The sequence below is a fragment of the Crocuta crocuta genome, unplaced genomic scaffold, assembly GCF_008692635.1.
Source record: "Crocuta crocuta isolate KB4526 unplaced genomic scaffold, BGI_CrCroc_1.0 scaffold231, whole genome shotgun sequence".
Lineage (NCBI taxonomy): Eukaryota > Metazoa > Chordata > Mammalia > Carnivora > Hyaenidae > Crocuta > Crocuta crocuta.
In genome coordinates, this window is record NW_027528357.1 from 2,051,300 (window position 1) to 2,068,155 (window position 16,856).

The window sequence follows — 16,856 nt, forward strand, 5'->3', positions numbered from 1 at the left end:
ATTGCTAGGTCATAGGGGAGTTCTATCGTTAAATTTTTGAGGAACCTCCACACTGTTTTCCAGAGGGGCTGCGCCAGTTTACATTCCCACCAACCGTGTAGGAGGGTGCCCGTTTCTCCACATCCTCGCCAGCATCTATAGTCTCCTGATTTGTTCATTTTAGCCACTCTGACCAGCGTGAGGTGGTATCTCTGTGGTTTTGATTTGTATCTCCCTGCTCTAGTCTTACTCTCTCTCTGAGATTCACCTTCCTGTGCAGCTGTGGTCCAATGTGTCCTCTCAGGCTAAGTTCTGCCTCTCCAGGCTTCTCCTCCCCAGGCCTGACTCTTGTTCTAGGCACTGGTGGACCATGGGAAGGTCAGCTGGATTTAGATGGAATCATTCTCTTCTCCAATAGCTGTGTATGCTCTGGGCCCATCAGTGATACCAGACAACATGTACCTTCTTCTATCTATTATATTTTCAAAACTCTTAGGACTAAATTGCATCTTAGGTGTCATATACAGACTTGTATCTAACTCTATATATCACCAACAGGGAACTCTGTATCTTTTCAAATGTACATGAAGCACTATGAAAATGCATATTAATCATAGCAAAATCTAAATAAATTGCAAAGAAGAAAAATTTTGCAAATAAATTTCAAAGAGCAGAAACAACAAAATACAACCACTTGGAAAATGAAACAGAATTCCTAAATTTTTCAAATTGCTATTTAGAAAACTGTAACAATAACTGAGGAACAAGGGGGAGAAGAAGGGGGGAAATGGTGGGGGAAAGGGAGAGAGGCAAACCATGAGAGACTCTTGAATGCTGAGAAACAAACTGAGAACTGATGGGTGTGGGAGGAAGGGGGGATGGGCATGGAGGAGGGCACTTGTGGGGATGAGCACTGGGTGTTATGTGGAAACTAATTTGACAATAAACTATTTGTAAAAAAAAGAAAACTGTAACAAATAGAAAAACTTTTGTGTTATACCCAAATTTTTTTCAGTGATAATTATGAGGCTTATAAAATTAATTAAACTAAATTCCTACAAAATTAAAAATGAATTGTGAAAATAAATGAACACATACAGCTTAGTTATCAGAAGAAAATTAAGATAAACTCAAGGAAAGTAGAAATTTAAAAATTCATTTAAAAATAATGAATTAAAAATGATAAAAATCAATAAATCCCAGAACTAGAACTGAAAGGAAAAGCCGAATAGCTTAAAATTGAGCAAGTATATTCAAGTTCAAATAAAGAAGACACAAAAGCAGGGTGCCTGGGTGGCTCAGTTGGTTAAGCATCCAACTTTGCCTCAGTTAATGATCTCACAGGCCATGGGTTCGAGCCCCACTTTGGGGTCTGTCTGTGCTGACAGTTCAGAACCTGGAACCTGTTTTGAATTCTGAGTCTCCCTTTCTTTTCCCCTCCCCTGCTTGTGTCCTCTCTCTCTCTCTCTCTTTCTCTCTCTCTCTCAAAAATCAGTAAACATTTTTTTTAAAAAATTTTTAGGGGTGCCTGGGTGGATCAGTCAGTTAGGCATCCAGCTTCGGCTCAGGTCATGATCTCACGGTTCGTGGGTTCAGGCCCCGCACTGGGCTCTGTGCTGACAGCTCAAAGCCTGGAGCCTGCTTCGGATTCTGTGTCTTCCCTCTCTCTCTGTCCTTCCCTGGCTTATATGCTCTCTCTGTCTCTCAAAAATAAATAAATGTAAAAAAATTTTTTTTAAGTTTTTAAAGAAGATACATAAGCAAAAAATTAGAAATGAGAAAGTAAACATATCCATAAACTTAAACACACAACAATGATGAACTGAGTAATTTTCTATTAAAATATAAGTGAATCAAAACTTAACCATGAAGAGTAACAGTATATGAACTGATGAAATATAATGAAAATATCTCACAATGTAAATATTTATTACCTCCTAAATGGCACAAGAAAGTACCTGAATTTTTTTAATTCTCAAGAAAAAATTTCCATGCTATGTTAAATATTTCAGAGTTTATTTTTTAAAATTTTTTTATAGTTTATTTATTTTTGAGACAGTGAGAGACAGAGCATGAGTGGGGGAGGGGCAGAGAGAGAGGGAGACACAGAATCCGAAACAGGGTCCAGGCTCTGAGCTCTCAGCACAGAGCCTGATGTGGGGCTTGAACCCACAAACTGTCAGATCTGACCTGAGCCAAAGTCAGATGCTTAACCAACTGAGCCACCCAGGCACCCCCAGAGTTTATTTGTAATGACATTTCCAGTTTGTTCTCCACAACCCTGATGCCCAAATTTGACAGAGAGAATTCACACTTGTATACCCACGTGCCCCACACACATACACACAGAACCAGACACACACACCTACAGATTCTACTTACTGACAATACAAATGTAAAAATTCCAAATAAAATAGCAACATAAATTAAAATCATAACCAATCCAAAGATATACATGATCAGGTAAACATGACTTCTGAAATTTAAAGATTGCTATGATTTCAGAAATCCACCAATATCATATCAATTTTAAAGAATAAAAATATTCCTGATACTACAAATAAAGGTTTCTTCCTTTAAAAAAATCTATCTTAAAATAGCAGTGGAAAACAAAATAAAATAAAATAAAAACTAGTAATGAACATTTGTTAAATGATGAAATACCAATGGATTCTACATCAGAGTGAGCAGCAATACAAGGGATACTAAATGTCACTGTTTTCATATAGTGCTTTGGCAGATGTAGCCAATGCAACAAAACAAGAAAAATAAATGAGATTTACACATTTAAATAAAGGGTGCAAAAGGAATACATAAGAGAAGTAACCAAAATATTTGTGAACATATACAAAATATGCATACACACACACATACCTCACAGTGGCTTTCCATAAAAAAAAATTTTCTTAAACAGCAAATATCTGAAATACCTAGCAATAAATGTCGGAGGCTAAGTAGCATTTGACAAAGAAAACTATTATATTTTACTGAGGGGCATAAAAATGTCTTGAAGAAATGAAGAAAGAAATAGTATTCCTGAATAAGAAGAAATATTTTTTTCAAAATAATATTGTGTCTCATTTCTCCCAAGATAATTCATGTGTTTCAGTTTTCTTTAAATCAAAACACTGAAATTGTTTGAAAAGGTAACGTAAAAATTCATCTAGAAGAATAAGCAAAGAAGCCCCCTAAAAAGAGAGTAACGAAAGGAGACTGCCAGACAATAATACTTACTATAGTATAAAACTCGGTAATTAAAGCAACGTGGTGCCAGAGCAAGAATTGTCAAATGAATCAATGGCACAGGGAAGCAGTTCCAGAAATAGACTCTAATACAAATTAAAGTTTAGCATTTGACCAGGATCACATTTTAAATGAAAGGAGAAAGAAAAGAATATTTAATAAATGGCTGTTAGATAACTGATTACATATTTGAAAAGAAAATGTTAGATTTCTGCCCTATACCATACCCCAAAGGCACTGACCCAGTAATTATAAAAATGGAAGGAAGGGGGGGAGGTAAGGAGGCAGAGAGAGATGGAAGATAAAACAAAAGAAAATGCATGCTGTTTTAAAATGTGATCTAGACCTAAAAACAAAGACATCCTGAGAGGCTGGATAGCTAAATGTTAATACCTAAGTATCAGAAACTTTGGACTGGGGAAATCACTATTTAGTTATTAAACAAAAGCAAATCTCTGGGGACAATATTTTTACCATATATCAGAGCTCTACAAAGAAAATAAGATCAATGGAAAATCAGCAAAAATTTGAGCAGCAAAGAATTAATTCACAAAAGGAAAACAAAAATAAGCAATTAGAAGAATTTAGTATTTCATGCACATTAAAACAACAATACAGTTTGTTCTTCACCTATTTATCAAAATAATAGTTTCAGTTTTTTCACAATTATATTTTTCAATGCTGACAAGGTTGCATTGGAAATATGTACATTCAAATACTGTTAATGAGAGTCTAAACTGGTTCAGCCTTTCAAGAGGATAATATAGCAATAAGTATCAAGACATTTTCATTTGTTAAAAATCTACTTTTAGCAATACTTCCTAGGGAAATAAGTTGAGGTTAGCCCCAAGATATGTGTATAAATATGCCCAAAATACTATATTTTTTATTTTAAAAATTAATAAAGAACAACCTTCATACCTTCAAGTAGGGCTTTGGTAAAATAAGTTTCCAAAAATCTAACAAATGTATTCATGTTTTAAGTGACAAAGTCTAATGCTTAACTTTATAAATACAAATGTAAATTGGTAAAACAAAAACAGATGAAAAAGAAGGAAAGGGGGGAAGAAAAAGAGAGAAAGTAAACATACCAAATGTTAGCTAAGAAGTGGGAATAAAGATGGGATCTGTCTTCTTCTTCTATCTTCCTAGGTGTTTGTTTTTTTTTTAATTTAATGAATAAGCATCACTTTTAATAAGATAAAAAGATGTCATTTTAAAAATAGTCATTGTTTGCATCAGAGTCTTTATTTAGGTGGAAGTATTTGGATTAAAGTCAAATCTTCTTAAACTTTGCTTTAAATGTTGTATCCAAATAATCATCACCATCTTTATTCTCATAGAAACCTGTGTTAAGCCCCTCTTCATTTAAGGCAGGTGGTATGTGCTAGAAACATAGATATGTAATAAATTCACCAACCGCAAGAAATTTGCAGTCCAATTTGGCCTTTTATGTGGGAATTGATGCACCACTGAAGATTTAACTTGTCTTGTATTTATTTAATTTATTTTTCTTTCTCTAGGCTAGAAATACCTTAGTTTTCCTTATGAGGATAAATCACCATCGAGATACAAACTCTGCCTTGCAGCAGATATAAGAGCACATCATCAGGGAGAGGGCAGTAAGTATTTTGCTTACCATCTGCTTCTGTGTTTCCGACAAAAAGAAAGTCCCTTGCCCCACGGTTTTTCAGACAGTAGAGCCCCTTCTGACAATAAAGCTGAGGTCTTGGGGGAAAGTCATAAATAGGACGAGCCAGTGTAGTACAAGAACTATGGCCCAGGGAATTACAGCAAAGAGCAAACTTAACTTTACTGGCCTCTGGGAGCAAACCATTCCCCACACAAGATCCTGCTGAGGGTCTTCCCCCCTCCCAGGACAAATCTGAAACAGATACTCAGAATATATATCTTGGTCAGCTTTGGCTGCTATCACAAAATACCACAGACTGGGTAGTTTATAAACAACGGAAATTTACTGCTCACAGTTCTGGAGTCTGGAAGCAGTGTGAGAGATCAGCGTGCCAGCATGATCATGTTCTAGAGATAGCATTCTTTGTAGTTGCCGACAACCGGCTTCTCACTGTATCCTCATGTGGCAGAAATAGGGTGAAAGAGCTCTCTGGGGTCTCTTTTATAAGGGCACCAATCCTATTCAAGAAGGGTTTGCCTTCATGAACAAATCACTCCCCAGGGGCCATCACCTCCTAATACTGTCACATTGGTGCTTAGGATATCAACATATGAATTAGGGAGAACACAAACATTCAGTCCATTGCAATGTATTAAGTGAAAAACCCTGATGCATAACTGTATCATGTACAGCATGAAGACGAGCTTAAATCTCCTCTCATCCAGTAGTGGACCAACTAGTGAGGACTCTAGAGAAAGGGCTTTCAACAGCATCAAGATGTGGCAGCAAGCAGCAGCAGCAAGACCAGCAAGAGCAGCCCAATCCATAACCAGGGCACTCACCACACAAGTTTGCCCTTTAAAGATGACGCCTCTTTCATTTGGATTTATAAGCCTTTGCAATCTAATTTTTCTCAAAACTTGATTACACATTTAAAGACAGGAGAATCCCAGTAAGGAGAACTACATAAGCAAAAGTGAAGGACTGGAAATGCTATCATAGCTGGAAGAAGCAGTAAGTGCCTGAATTCTCTTTCCATGTGTTTATTATTACAGTTTGTCTGTGCTCTAAATTTAAAAACTGTTTATCCCTCTTCACATCAGAATGTGTCAAAAAAAAAAAAAAAAAAAGCATAAGCTACATTTACCCAACTGGATTTTTCAAGATAGAAGCCATTATTTCCTTCTTCCCTTTGTTTTACTCAAGATATTTAGTCCTCCTACTTGGGTCCCAAATGGGAGAAAATAATAATCAACGATTGATTTATCTGTGTGGACAAAATGATTTGATGTTGTTTCTTGTCGTTGACAGAATGATCTGGGTGGAATTGCATTCCATTGATAAAACTGTGATGAAATATTATTTGTTGGATGAATAAAGTTAGAAGTCAAGAGAAATTGCTTTGGCTCACATGATATTTTTTCAGCCGTCAGTCATTTCTTGGCATTTGATCACATCATTGTCTCCGCTCCCATCATATTGACTGCATTGTCTGTTATTAATTGAAGCATGACTTTTCTTTCAAAACTACAACAAAGAGAACAAACTCTGGAAAATGGAAGAAGTTTCACTTTTACTTTTCCTAGCTCCTTGACTGTCTGAACCTCTTTGGTGAAACTCGTTTTCCTTACTGGTGTACTTGGAATATCACAAACAGGTATGTTCTGCTTTTAAAGGCATATGCTATCAGAGGCAACTGACGACTCTGTTCAGGATATCTTCAAATGGTCTCAGGAACATATGAATTTTATAGTAAAAATCCCTTGCTATGAAGTAAGAATCCTACATGGCACAGAAATAGAGAACTAAAAACACCTAACAGCCTAGATACATCCCATGAGCATAATGCTGAGTAAAACAAGCCAGACACACAAAAAATACATACTGTGTGAGTCCATCTGCATAAAGTTCAGAATCAGACAAAATAAGTCACTGATGTTAAAAGTCAGGGGAATGGTCACCCTTTGGGAAGCAGTGGCTAGCAGGTGGCAGGTGGGGTGCTTCTGATGGTCAAGTTCTTTCTTTTGATCTGGATAGTAAGTGCAGAAATATATTCACTTATCTAAAAGTCTATTAAGCTACACACTTTTATGGAGGTCTTTTGCATGTATATTTTAATAAAAATTTACCAATTTAAAATATTGTTTAATACTACAAAAAGATTTTTTTTCTTTTTTAGCCCTTCACTGGTTAGATGTGATGGTGAGAGAAAATAAGACTACAGAGTGACCTCCAAGGTTCTTTTGGGCATTAGCAGGTGGGTGTGCACAAGGACACAGAGGACATAATAGAGGGTTTGGGGGAGAAAGGAAGAGGGGAGAAAAGGGGTTGGTTTGGAGAAATTGAGTTTGAGTTGCCTGACAGGCAGGATACCCAGGTGAAACTCAGAAGGACAACCAAGATAGAACATATACTCAGGAACTGTCAGTACGGTGATGATAACTAGAGGCTGGGAAGAAAGGGGATTGCTGGGGAAAAAAAGACAAAATCAAAAGAAGAGAGCTGCGGGAAGAACGGAAGGAGCCCATGTGGTGGACGACCAAATTCCATCCCAGGACCCTGGCAGGATGGACTTCCTGGGCCCTAGATCTCCATGGAGCCAGACTTTGCCCTGGGGATCATCTCACCCAGGGAGGTGAGGCTCATCCCAGGAAGGGCCAGGCCAGTCCCTTCCCTAATTTTCTATCTTGATTTCGACCTCAGCTTTTCCCATTCACCCAATTTCCTTGCACATATTTGATGAAAGAATGAATGCCTCACATATAAATCCTGTCATAACAGCATTGATAGGCTTTTGCGATGTCAAACAAAAATGAAACAGAAACCACAGTTGAATGTAATTGGGGTGTGTGTGTGTGTGTGTGTGTGTGTGTGTGTGTGTGTTTGTGTGTGTTGGCAAAATGAGGGGAGAAATTTAAGGCATTTTAATAATTGGAGGGGAACAGAGTCCATAGGTACAGAAGTTTTACATTGAATTTGGGTAGAATGATGGGGAGGTGAGGTGGGAACAGTCATTAACAATTCTCTCATTTATAATTCCCTGTCCCCCTTCTCCTAGTTCAATAAAGACACCCATAAAATATTCTTGTTCATTCTATAGGAAGTCAATAATATCTGACAACAGACAGGTCAGCAAAAATGACAGTTGTATCCACAACATGGAAATTACCAAAGAAAACCATTGTTTGTTTTGAAATTAATGCTTCTCAGAATCAATAATACATTGGAAAATTGATATTGACTACAGTGTGTTTGTGGTGACTTTCATCAGGGCTGCAGGGTGCACTGGCTCCCTTTTTACCACAGACGTTAAGTTAGTAAGTCACTGTGCACATCAGTTATCCCATTGTCTGACCCATTCTTATAAAACAGTGCCTGAACCTAGTAAGCTCAGGGAATATTAACAACTATTTATAAATCTGCAGTTGGCGTACCAGTGTTTTCTCATTTGTTGGTAAGAAATTGCCATCAATTAACAACACCAACCATATTAAGGATTTAGCTGTGCCCAGCTACATGCCAAAGACTCTAAGGAAACTCACAAATAAGTCAAATCCCCCCTCATGGTTGGAGCCTAACCTAACAAAGCAAGGTTTAGGCCATATCTATACCAACTGCTTTGTTTTCCAAATGAGGAAATTGAGTCCCTGAGAGATAAAGAACTAAATCTAGAACTCAATTTTCCTGAATCCCAGCTTAGTGAACTTTAAACGATAGCATCCGATCTCTTCTGTACCAGAAATCTGCATAATTGCAGCAGAGGAAACACAAGAAATATTTAAAGCAGTGAAAACCATTATGTTCATGGTTTGTGGTTTATGCTGTATTGGAAATGGTGTTCACAGAGCACAGGAATCTCAAAGACAATGTGTCAAAACAGACGGTATGGTATTCTAAGAGGCATGGATTCCAATCCCCACTCTGCCATCTTCTAGCAGGATGACGTGAAATAAGTCACCTAAGCTCCACAAGTTTCTTAATAAAGGAGACAGGGGTGCCTGGATGGCTCAGTTGGTTGAGCATCTGACTTTAGCCCAGATCATGATATTCTGGTTCATGGGTTCGAGCCCCATGCTGGGCTCTGTGCTGTCAGCCTGTCAGTGCAGAGACTGCTTTGGATCCTCTGTCCCCCTTCTCTGCCCCTCCCATGGTTGCACTCTCAGAAAAATAAATATTTTTTAAAAATTTAAAAAAGAAATTAAATAAAAAGGAGACAAAATACCTTCCTTAGATGTAGCTCTCAGGAATAAAACAATAATAAACAAAGCACCAGCTTCATTAGACATATGCTAGCTCCCTCTCTTTTCTGTCTTCTTCCTGGAACAGCCAATCAGAGGTTCACAGAGAAACCAGACTAGAGAAGAACCCCCAGCAGTTTGGATGTTTTCTTTCTTCCCTGACTTGGCAGGTGGAGAGTTGCCATCTCTTGTACATGGCTGCCTCAAGACTCAAGCTGTGAATCCCAGCTGTCAAGGTCATCACTTGCCTGACCCTGCTTGCCCGGATGTGGGGTGTCTCAGTCACACCCCCAAAGCTCATTCTCTGAAGCACATCCCAGGAAAATAGAAAATCAGCCTTCCCACTTACTGAATGCGGTGCCACTGGCTGCCAATACACAGACCAACCACACAAAACCAAAGCCTCAAAGAGGTTTCCATCTCTACCTCTTCCTCTAAGAAAAAGGTAACATATCCTAGGAACCTTTGGGAAAATCTGCATTTCTTTCATTTATCCAGCAAACTGTCCCCTTAAAAATAATTGAACCAAGATGAAGTTTACTGACCTTGCCAAGGTGCTCTTGGGGCTCTCTGGGACCCTGGATGACTGTGTGCTGACCTTGACTAACTCATCCACTTAGGGTCTACATGAAGACAGTCTTCACCACCAGGTCCCCCTTGGAAGGCTTCCTCCTCCTGAGTGCAGTCTGCATGAAAGCAAAGATATGACAGAGGTGACTCTCCCTGTTCCAGACCTGCTGATACAGAGATGAGAGGTGGCAGACACAGAGAGAGGCACACAGTGACACACCCAGAGTCTTCCCATTCCAAACACCCACCCCTACCCCCCTCACACACAGGAAAACAAACACACAAATTATCACACACATAGAACATCCACACTCAGTGTGTACTTACATGCACACCTTTGCAGAAAGCCTGCTGTGTGACATGCCTTGTACATCCGTGCCTGCCCAGGTAGTCTGTACACCTATGTCCCCCTGAAGCTCCTGTGGCAGTGCAGTACAGACCACCAGCCAGACAGAATGGAACATGAATTCCTATTCTAATTCCTTCCACTCAAGAGCCACGGACCTTGGGCAGGTCATTCAACCTCCTACGCCTCCATTTCCTCATCTGAAAAATGATGGCAACAATGGTTTCCACCTCATAGGGCTGCCATGAGGTTCCAATGGGGGTAATATAAAATACTCAGCCCACTGCCTATCAAATACTTCATGTTCCATAAATGAGGGAGGTAGGCTTTAGGCCCACAGTCTCCTATTCACAGAATTCAAAAAAAGATTTGGAAACAAAAAGATTTTTCACAGCCTGACCTGATTGACATGAGGTTTTAGGATGCTTATTCACCTCACTTGACAGTATTCACATGTTCTGCAGCAGAACTTAGTGTGTTTGGCTAGAATGCTGCCTCAGTTGCTACCATTTATCACTTTATTTTTCTGAAATCTAAAAAAAAAAAAAGAAAAACCTTGAGTTTTTAAACAAATGGCCCCAAGGATTTGGACAAGGAATTGTAGACCAGTATAACTATTAATATCTGCAGTTTCTATAACAAAAATAAGAACATATGGGTAATAATAACTATTATAATATGATTAGATTATAATGAAATAACAGCTCTTGTTATTACCATTACATCCATATGCCTTGCCTCATTAGTGCATTCGTCTAAGTGTGTGCCATGGTGGTGGGTTCACACGCTGCCCTTCTTCCTCTCCCCCTGAGAGATTGACTTCATCTTTGCACTTTCCCCACATTAGGAGGGACTGAAGCTTCTCATAACCTCTCAGTGGAAAGAGTGCCTGGGTCACGGAAGCCACCCTGATCTTGTTCCTGAACAAAGTTTTCTTGGCTATGGTAACACATGCTCACCTCTCTTTTGTGTGTGTGTGCGTGCACGCACACACACAAACACACAGCAGGATGCTGATGGCCCCAGTCCTGGGTTCCCTATCAGGTAATGTAGCAGAGTTGATGGGAAGGGAGGAGGAAGCATCTCTCTCCAGAGGCACTGTGAACACCTGGACAGCAGGGGTCTCAGATCTCACTTTCTTGTAATCCCCACACCAGTCTGAGGACCAGGACCATCAAAAATGACTATCAGATATCAGTGCTACTGATAAATACTTGAATTTTCTTCCCTCTTGAAACTATGGCACAGTCAATAAATGGGTGGCTCTCTTTAAGTCCCTGTCACCTGAGACCCTGGCCAGACCTACAGTTTTCTGCATTGGTGGCTCTAAGGCCTTAGTCCTCAACTTTAGCAGCTCATTACAATCACCAAGATTTTTTTGTAAATTCCAGTTCGTAGACCACACCCCAGTCCAATTAATTCAGAGTCTCTGGGGATAAGACCCAGGCATTAGTACTTTTAAGCTTCCCAGTTATTTCCAAAGTGCAACCAACATAGAGAACTACTGTTTTCCCAGTGTCTGGAAGGAAGACCACACCTGCATGTGTTACTATGTCCCACCAAGAATCCTCCCCCAGGGTGACCCAAGTAGCCAGGGACCCTGGCCTAAGTACTGACAGAGGAGACTCTTCTCCCAGAGATGGTTGTGCAGGTTGCCCTGGATTAGGAATCTGGAGGGGAAGCACCACCAGGTTCCTTAGAGGACTGAGCCATGGAGAATCCTGGAACAAGAACTCTGGGTGAGTTCACAGTCGACTTGATGCTTATGGAAGGAAAGGTCACCAGACAAGACACAGGGTGCCCAGTAAATTTGAATTGCAGTTAAAGAATGAAAATTTTGTAACATAAGTGGTATGTCCCAAATAGTATGGTAAAAACTATTATATATCTGAAATTCAAATTTAACCAAACATCCTGTATTTTTATTTCCTAAATATCGCAATGCTGGGGTGAGGGGGCAGGTATTCCTGTCTGCCCCTTACTTGTGTCATGAAAATTTATGTGAAGAAAAAAAAAAGCAGAATTTTTTCATATGACATTCATCCCATTTGCCAAATAAGCACAATTTGCAGTTTTCTTTAAAAAATTAAAAAAGCAAAAGCAAGCTTATCCATACATCTTTTTCTTTTTCTTCCCTCATAGTATGCTGGCCCTTTTCCTGTTTGTCATAGGCGCTTCCAACCTGTAATGCAGGGTATGCAGGGATGCCCTCCCTCTCTGCAGGCACTGCATGAAGACAGAACTGAGTCACTGGCAGATACACCCTCAGCCACCTCTGGCCTATTGGTCGTCCCCCAGCAAATCCCAGAAGGGCCCTGGGCTCAGGGCTCTTGCCTGCTCTAAGCCCGGGAAGCTTTACTCAGAGAAACAAGGGCAGAGGGAACTGGGCTGCATAGAGGCGGTGCTAATTGGAGCAAAAGATTTTACCAACTGGAAATAGTAGCTCGAGGCGAGCTCAGACCCAAGGAACACTGTGAAACTCCAAGCCTGTCTCTACCCTTGCTCCCCCAGGGAAGACAAGACTAAACCCCCACTGAGGCAAGGCAGAAAAAGCTTTGATAATAACAATGAATCAACTAACGGCAAATAGAAGGAAGTAATGTTTGTATAGTTCTCCTGTCTCTTTGTGAATTTTACAGTCTTTATAAGAAGAGGACTATTTGCTCCAGAGCCTCAGGACCTGCTGGTCAGTCTGATTCATGCTTCACAACCGGAGAGACTCTAAAAAGGCCATCAAGGGTGGCCTTGGCCTGGAGCTGTCACCTCGCTGTCCCCAGCCTGCCAGAGCAGTGGGCACCCCAGGCTGGGTACTCTGGCAGACCCCTGAGGGATTAGTTTTGCTAAGATCCAGCTTCTGCAGAATACTGCCTTCCCAGTCTCAGGAGCCTTCTCTGAACCCCAAAGCATGCTGCTGCATCTCTCTTCCACAACCTAGTCCCTTCCAGCCATTGCCATCTGTGCGCATCAACCCTACCCAGATGCATGATGGGGGTATGCGGGACACACCCCACCTCCTTTTCACCACACAGTTGCTAGTCCAGTGCTTTGCTCTGAAATATTTGATGGATGAATGAGCAAGAAAATAAATGAGGAGTGACAGCCACCTTCCCTTTAAATATACATGTTTACTATCTCCTTCATCTTTCAATAGGCTCATAAGGCCAGAAGGGCTGCAGTTATTAAGCTCATTTTATAAGCTACAAGACAAGATTTGGATCTGTTGCTTCCCCAATGGGCTAAAACTTGTTTGTGGCAAAGGCAGCTCAGTGCTCCCCACCCCAGAGTCCTGCCTGCCTCAGTGTTCCTGCCCCACATAAGCACTGCCTCTTCACCAGTTTACTGAGGCTTGAAGGGCTTACTGGGCACAAGTCTCCAAAAGCATGGAGACTACATGTGTTCCATTTCTTCAATAGTAAATAAATGATTGGTAGTAATAGCCATATCAAAATATTAGGGAAAGATATAGGAGTACTGATGCATAGGGGCACATTTGCCCCAGTGTTCACAGCAGCACTCTCAACAATAGCCAAAACATGAAAGAGCCTAAGTGTCCATCAACGGACGAATGGATCAAGAAGATGGGGTTTATCTATACGATGGAATACTACATGGCAATGAGAAAGAATGAAATCTGGCCATGTGTAGCAACATGGATGGACCTTGAGGGTGTTATGTTGAGCGAACTAAGTCAGGCAGAGAAGGACAGATACCATATGTTTGCACGTATAGGAGGATTAGGAGGAACTTAACGGAGGACTGTGGGGAAGAAGAAGGGGAAAAATAGTGGGGGGGAGGGAGGGAGGCAAACCATGAGAGACTCTTGAATGCTGAGAACAAACTGAGGACTGATGGGGGTGGGGGGAGGCTAAGGGGGTTGATGGGCATGGAGGAGGGCGTTTGTGGGGATGAGCACTGGGTGTTATATGGAAACCAACTTGACAATAAACTATTAAAAATATATTAGGGAAAGGATAGGAACTTCAGTGTGTGCTATTTGGGTAAAATACACAGCCTGAATCCTTTCAAATAAAAAACAGTGTCAGAGAAAATTCATTCTCAAAGCTAGAATGCTTTCTCAAGGAAATGCAAGCATGTCAAATCCAAGTACCTACTTGGAACATGTTCATTTACTGAGTTGTTAAAAACCTCACTGTGTGCCCACTGTGTGTCAGGCATGGCTTTGGGAACTGGGTTATAGTAGAGGAGTGAGAAAGGCTTTCTGCTCTCACAGAGCCTATGTTCTAGTGGGGGGAGCTAAATAAAACAAAATAAAACAAATAAACAGGCAGCACAGCATCAGACTGTGATGAGTGCATTGAAGAAAATAAAACAGGATAGTATGACAAAAGGCAACAGAGGAGCCACTTTAAAGTGGGTGTCAGGGAGGCCCCTTTGGAGGAGGTGACATTTAACTGAAGACCTGCCTGACATGAGGAAGGAAGCTACCTCATGAAGGTGCAAGGGAGAGCATCCAGGCAGAGGCAATGGCCAGTGCCAAGGACCAGAGGTAAGTACAACCTTGGGGTTTCTGAGAAACAGAAAGACCAGTGAAGGGAAAGTTGGATGTACATAAAGGAGAACAGAATAAGGACATCTGAGAGCTGGGTGAGGAGAAAGAGTTTGGGTCCTTGACTCAGTGTGACAGAAAGACATTGGAGGGTTCACACAGAGGGGTAAGTGATTTGATCTGTTCTCCAGAACTGCCATTTAGCTTTGTGAAGACTTGTTTGAGTAAGAGGCAGAAGCAAAGAGACAAGCTAGAAGATGGCTCTTGCACTATCCCTGGTGCAAAGACTGTGACCTGTCTCGGACAAAGAGAGAAGTTCAGAAGGATGTACAATATGATTGCAAAGTCAGTGGGATTCACCAATGAAAGATGGCCAGGAAATAGAGGAATACGATGATTGGGTTTCTGCTTGGCTTAATCAACTAGATGCATGGTGGTACCAAGTACTGAGCCTGGGGAAAGAGAAGTCAAAGGAGGAAATCAAGAGCTTCCTTCTTGGGTGGCTGAGGTCTGAGATTCCTATGAGATACCACGGTGGAGATGAAGAGAAGACCGTTGTATATGGTGAGTCTCAAGGTCAGAGAAAAGGCCATACATTTGAATTTTGGAATCATCAACATAAGGTTTAGTCATTAGGTGAAGAAATTTCCCAGAAAAGGGAAAGTGTAATCAAAGAAGAAAAGAGCGCCCAGGATGATACCCTCTACACTTCTTCATTAAGGTGTGTCCAAAGAGCCAACAAAGATGAGCAAGCAGATGTGGATACTAAAGCAAGTGGAAGCACAGAAGAGCACAGAGCTAGCACTGTGGGCTAAAGTAATCATGAAAGGCTTCTTGGAGTAGGTGGTATCAAGTCAAGCCTTGGAGACAGTATGCAATTTACATCAGTATAAAGCAATGAAGAGTATTCCTGGTGGATGTAAGTGTAAGTAAGGACCTGGAGTAGTGCTGGGGGAGTGAGAATCTGTGGTGACTGTAGTGGCAGGAAGAGGGAGGGGTGGGTGGTGCATGACTAGGATCACTACCCATGTGTTGGGGCCACCAGCCAGGGTTTGATGGTGTCTCCCACAGCCTGCCATCTCACCTGGGGTGTGGATACCTTAAACGCGCTGGGAGTCAGGCCTGAGCATCCAGGGCTACTGCTTCCCCCCTCTGCCACCCCATCAGCAAAGGGCCACTGAGAGGATGGCCCAGGACCCAGGTGACCTTGCCCACTGTGTAACCAGACACAGGCTGCCCTGCATCAAACCCCTCCTTTAACTGCTGTATACTTTATGGAGGGAGGCCACAGTGCAGCTTTAACCCAAGAAGTTAAGAAATTAGCTCCACTTTTAGTGCTATTCTCTTCAGCCAACTGAAGAGGTTTACCTTCTATAAGCCCTTCTCTGCCCCAAATTAAGGTGGCTTCTTAATTAAGGTCATCTCTCAGTCCTTCAGTAAGTGAAGATGCCTTGTGTTTCCAACCTTACTCCTTATCTGCTTCCAGAGGTTTGCTCAATAAACCCAGTTTCCAGATTCTGCTTATTTTGTAGGAACTTTCCATTCTAATTGAAGAATCTGCATTCCAACCTGGGCAAATCACACTCCATCTTCAGTGCCCCCGAATACCCAGAAACTTGTGATTTGTTTCTCATCTTCAAGCCTAAAAGCAAGAAAGCTTCTAGAGCTGGTCCTCAGATATGGCTCCTCAGAAGAGGGACTCATTCCCAAATGGAAAGCCCGTGGGATGGAGCCAGGAAGGTGGCCACCTGGTTAAGAGAGAAAACTTCCTGGAAGAAGAAAGAGAATGAGAGAATCGGTTGTATGATCTGTGTATTGGTATCTTCAACCACACTCCAATATAAAGGAAACCCCCACAACTATGTGCATACACACATGCAAATGTGTACAACTTACACACACACACACACACACACACACACACACACAAACCTTTGTTTACAAACCACCCAGGAGATGCTACTAGAGTCCCCTTAGATATATCTCCTTAACAATGTTCATGTTTTCACCTACATATACACACAACTGTGCAGTATTCACTTCCAGCCTGGCCTTCCTTCAGTAATGGAGGACACTGAGTTTCCTGCCAACTGCTATCTACAAAGTACCTGGTTCTGCCTAGGGCTCTCTCTGTCCCTCTTGCCTCCTGATTCGACTGTCAGCTGATGGACTAATCCCATGTGTTCAAGACATCCTGCTCTCAGCCCTGCCTCTCTGTTCTGTCCCCTGGCTCTAAGTAGTCAGCTGTAACCATTTGCACATGTTAACGTCTTATTGGTGTCTGTTCTTGGGCCTTTTAAATATGCATGTATGTCCTAAATACTGGCCTGTGGCAGAAAC

At 41.3% G+C, this 16,856-nt stretch overlaps 1 long non-coding RNA gene across 1 annotated transcript in view; it reads right to left on the bottom strand.

The window, feature by feature from the left end:
* Nucleotides 1-16,856, bottom strand: part of LOC144223141 (uncharacterized) — a 79,120-nt gene that overhangs the window by 7,939 nt on the left and 54,325 nt on the right. Inside the window, exon 3 of the long non-coding RNA XR_013332590.1 lies at nt 9,639-9,779. This is a non-coding gene — a long non-coding RNA (uncharacterized LOC144223141). The remainder of the gene's footprint in view (nt 1-9,638; nt 9,780-16,856) is intronic.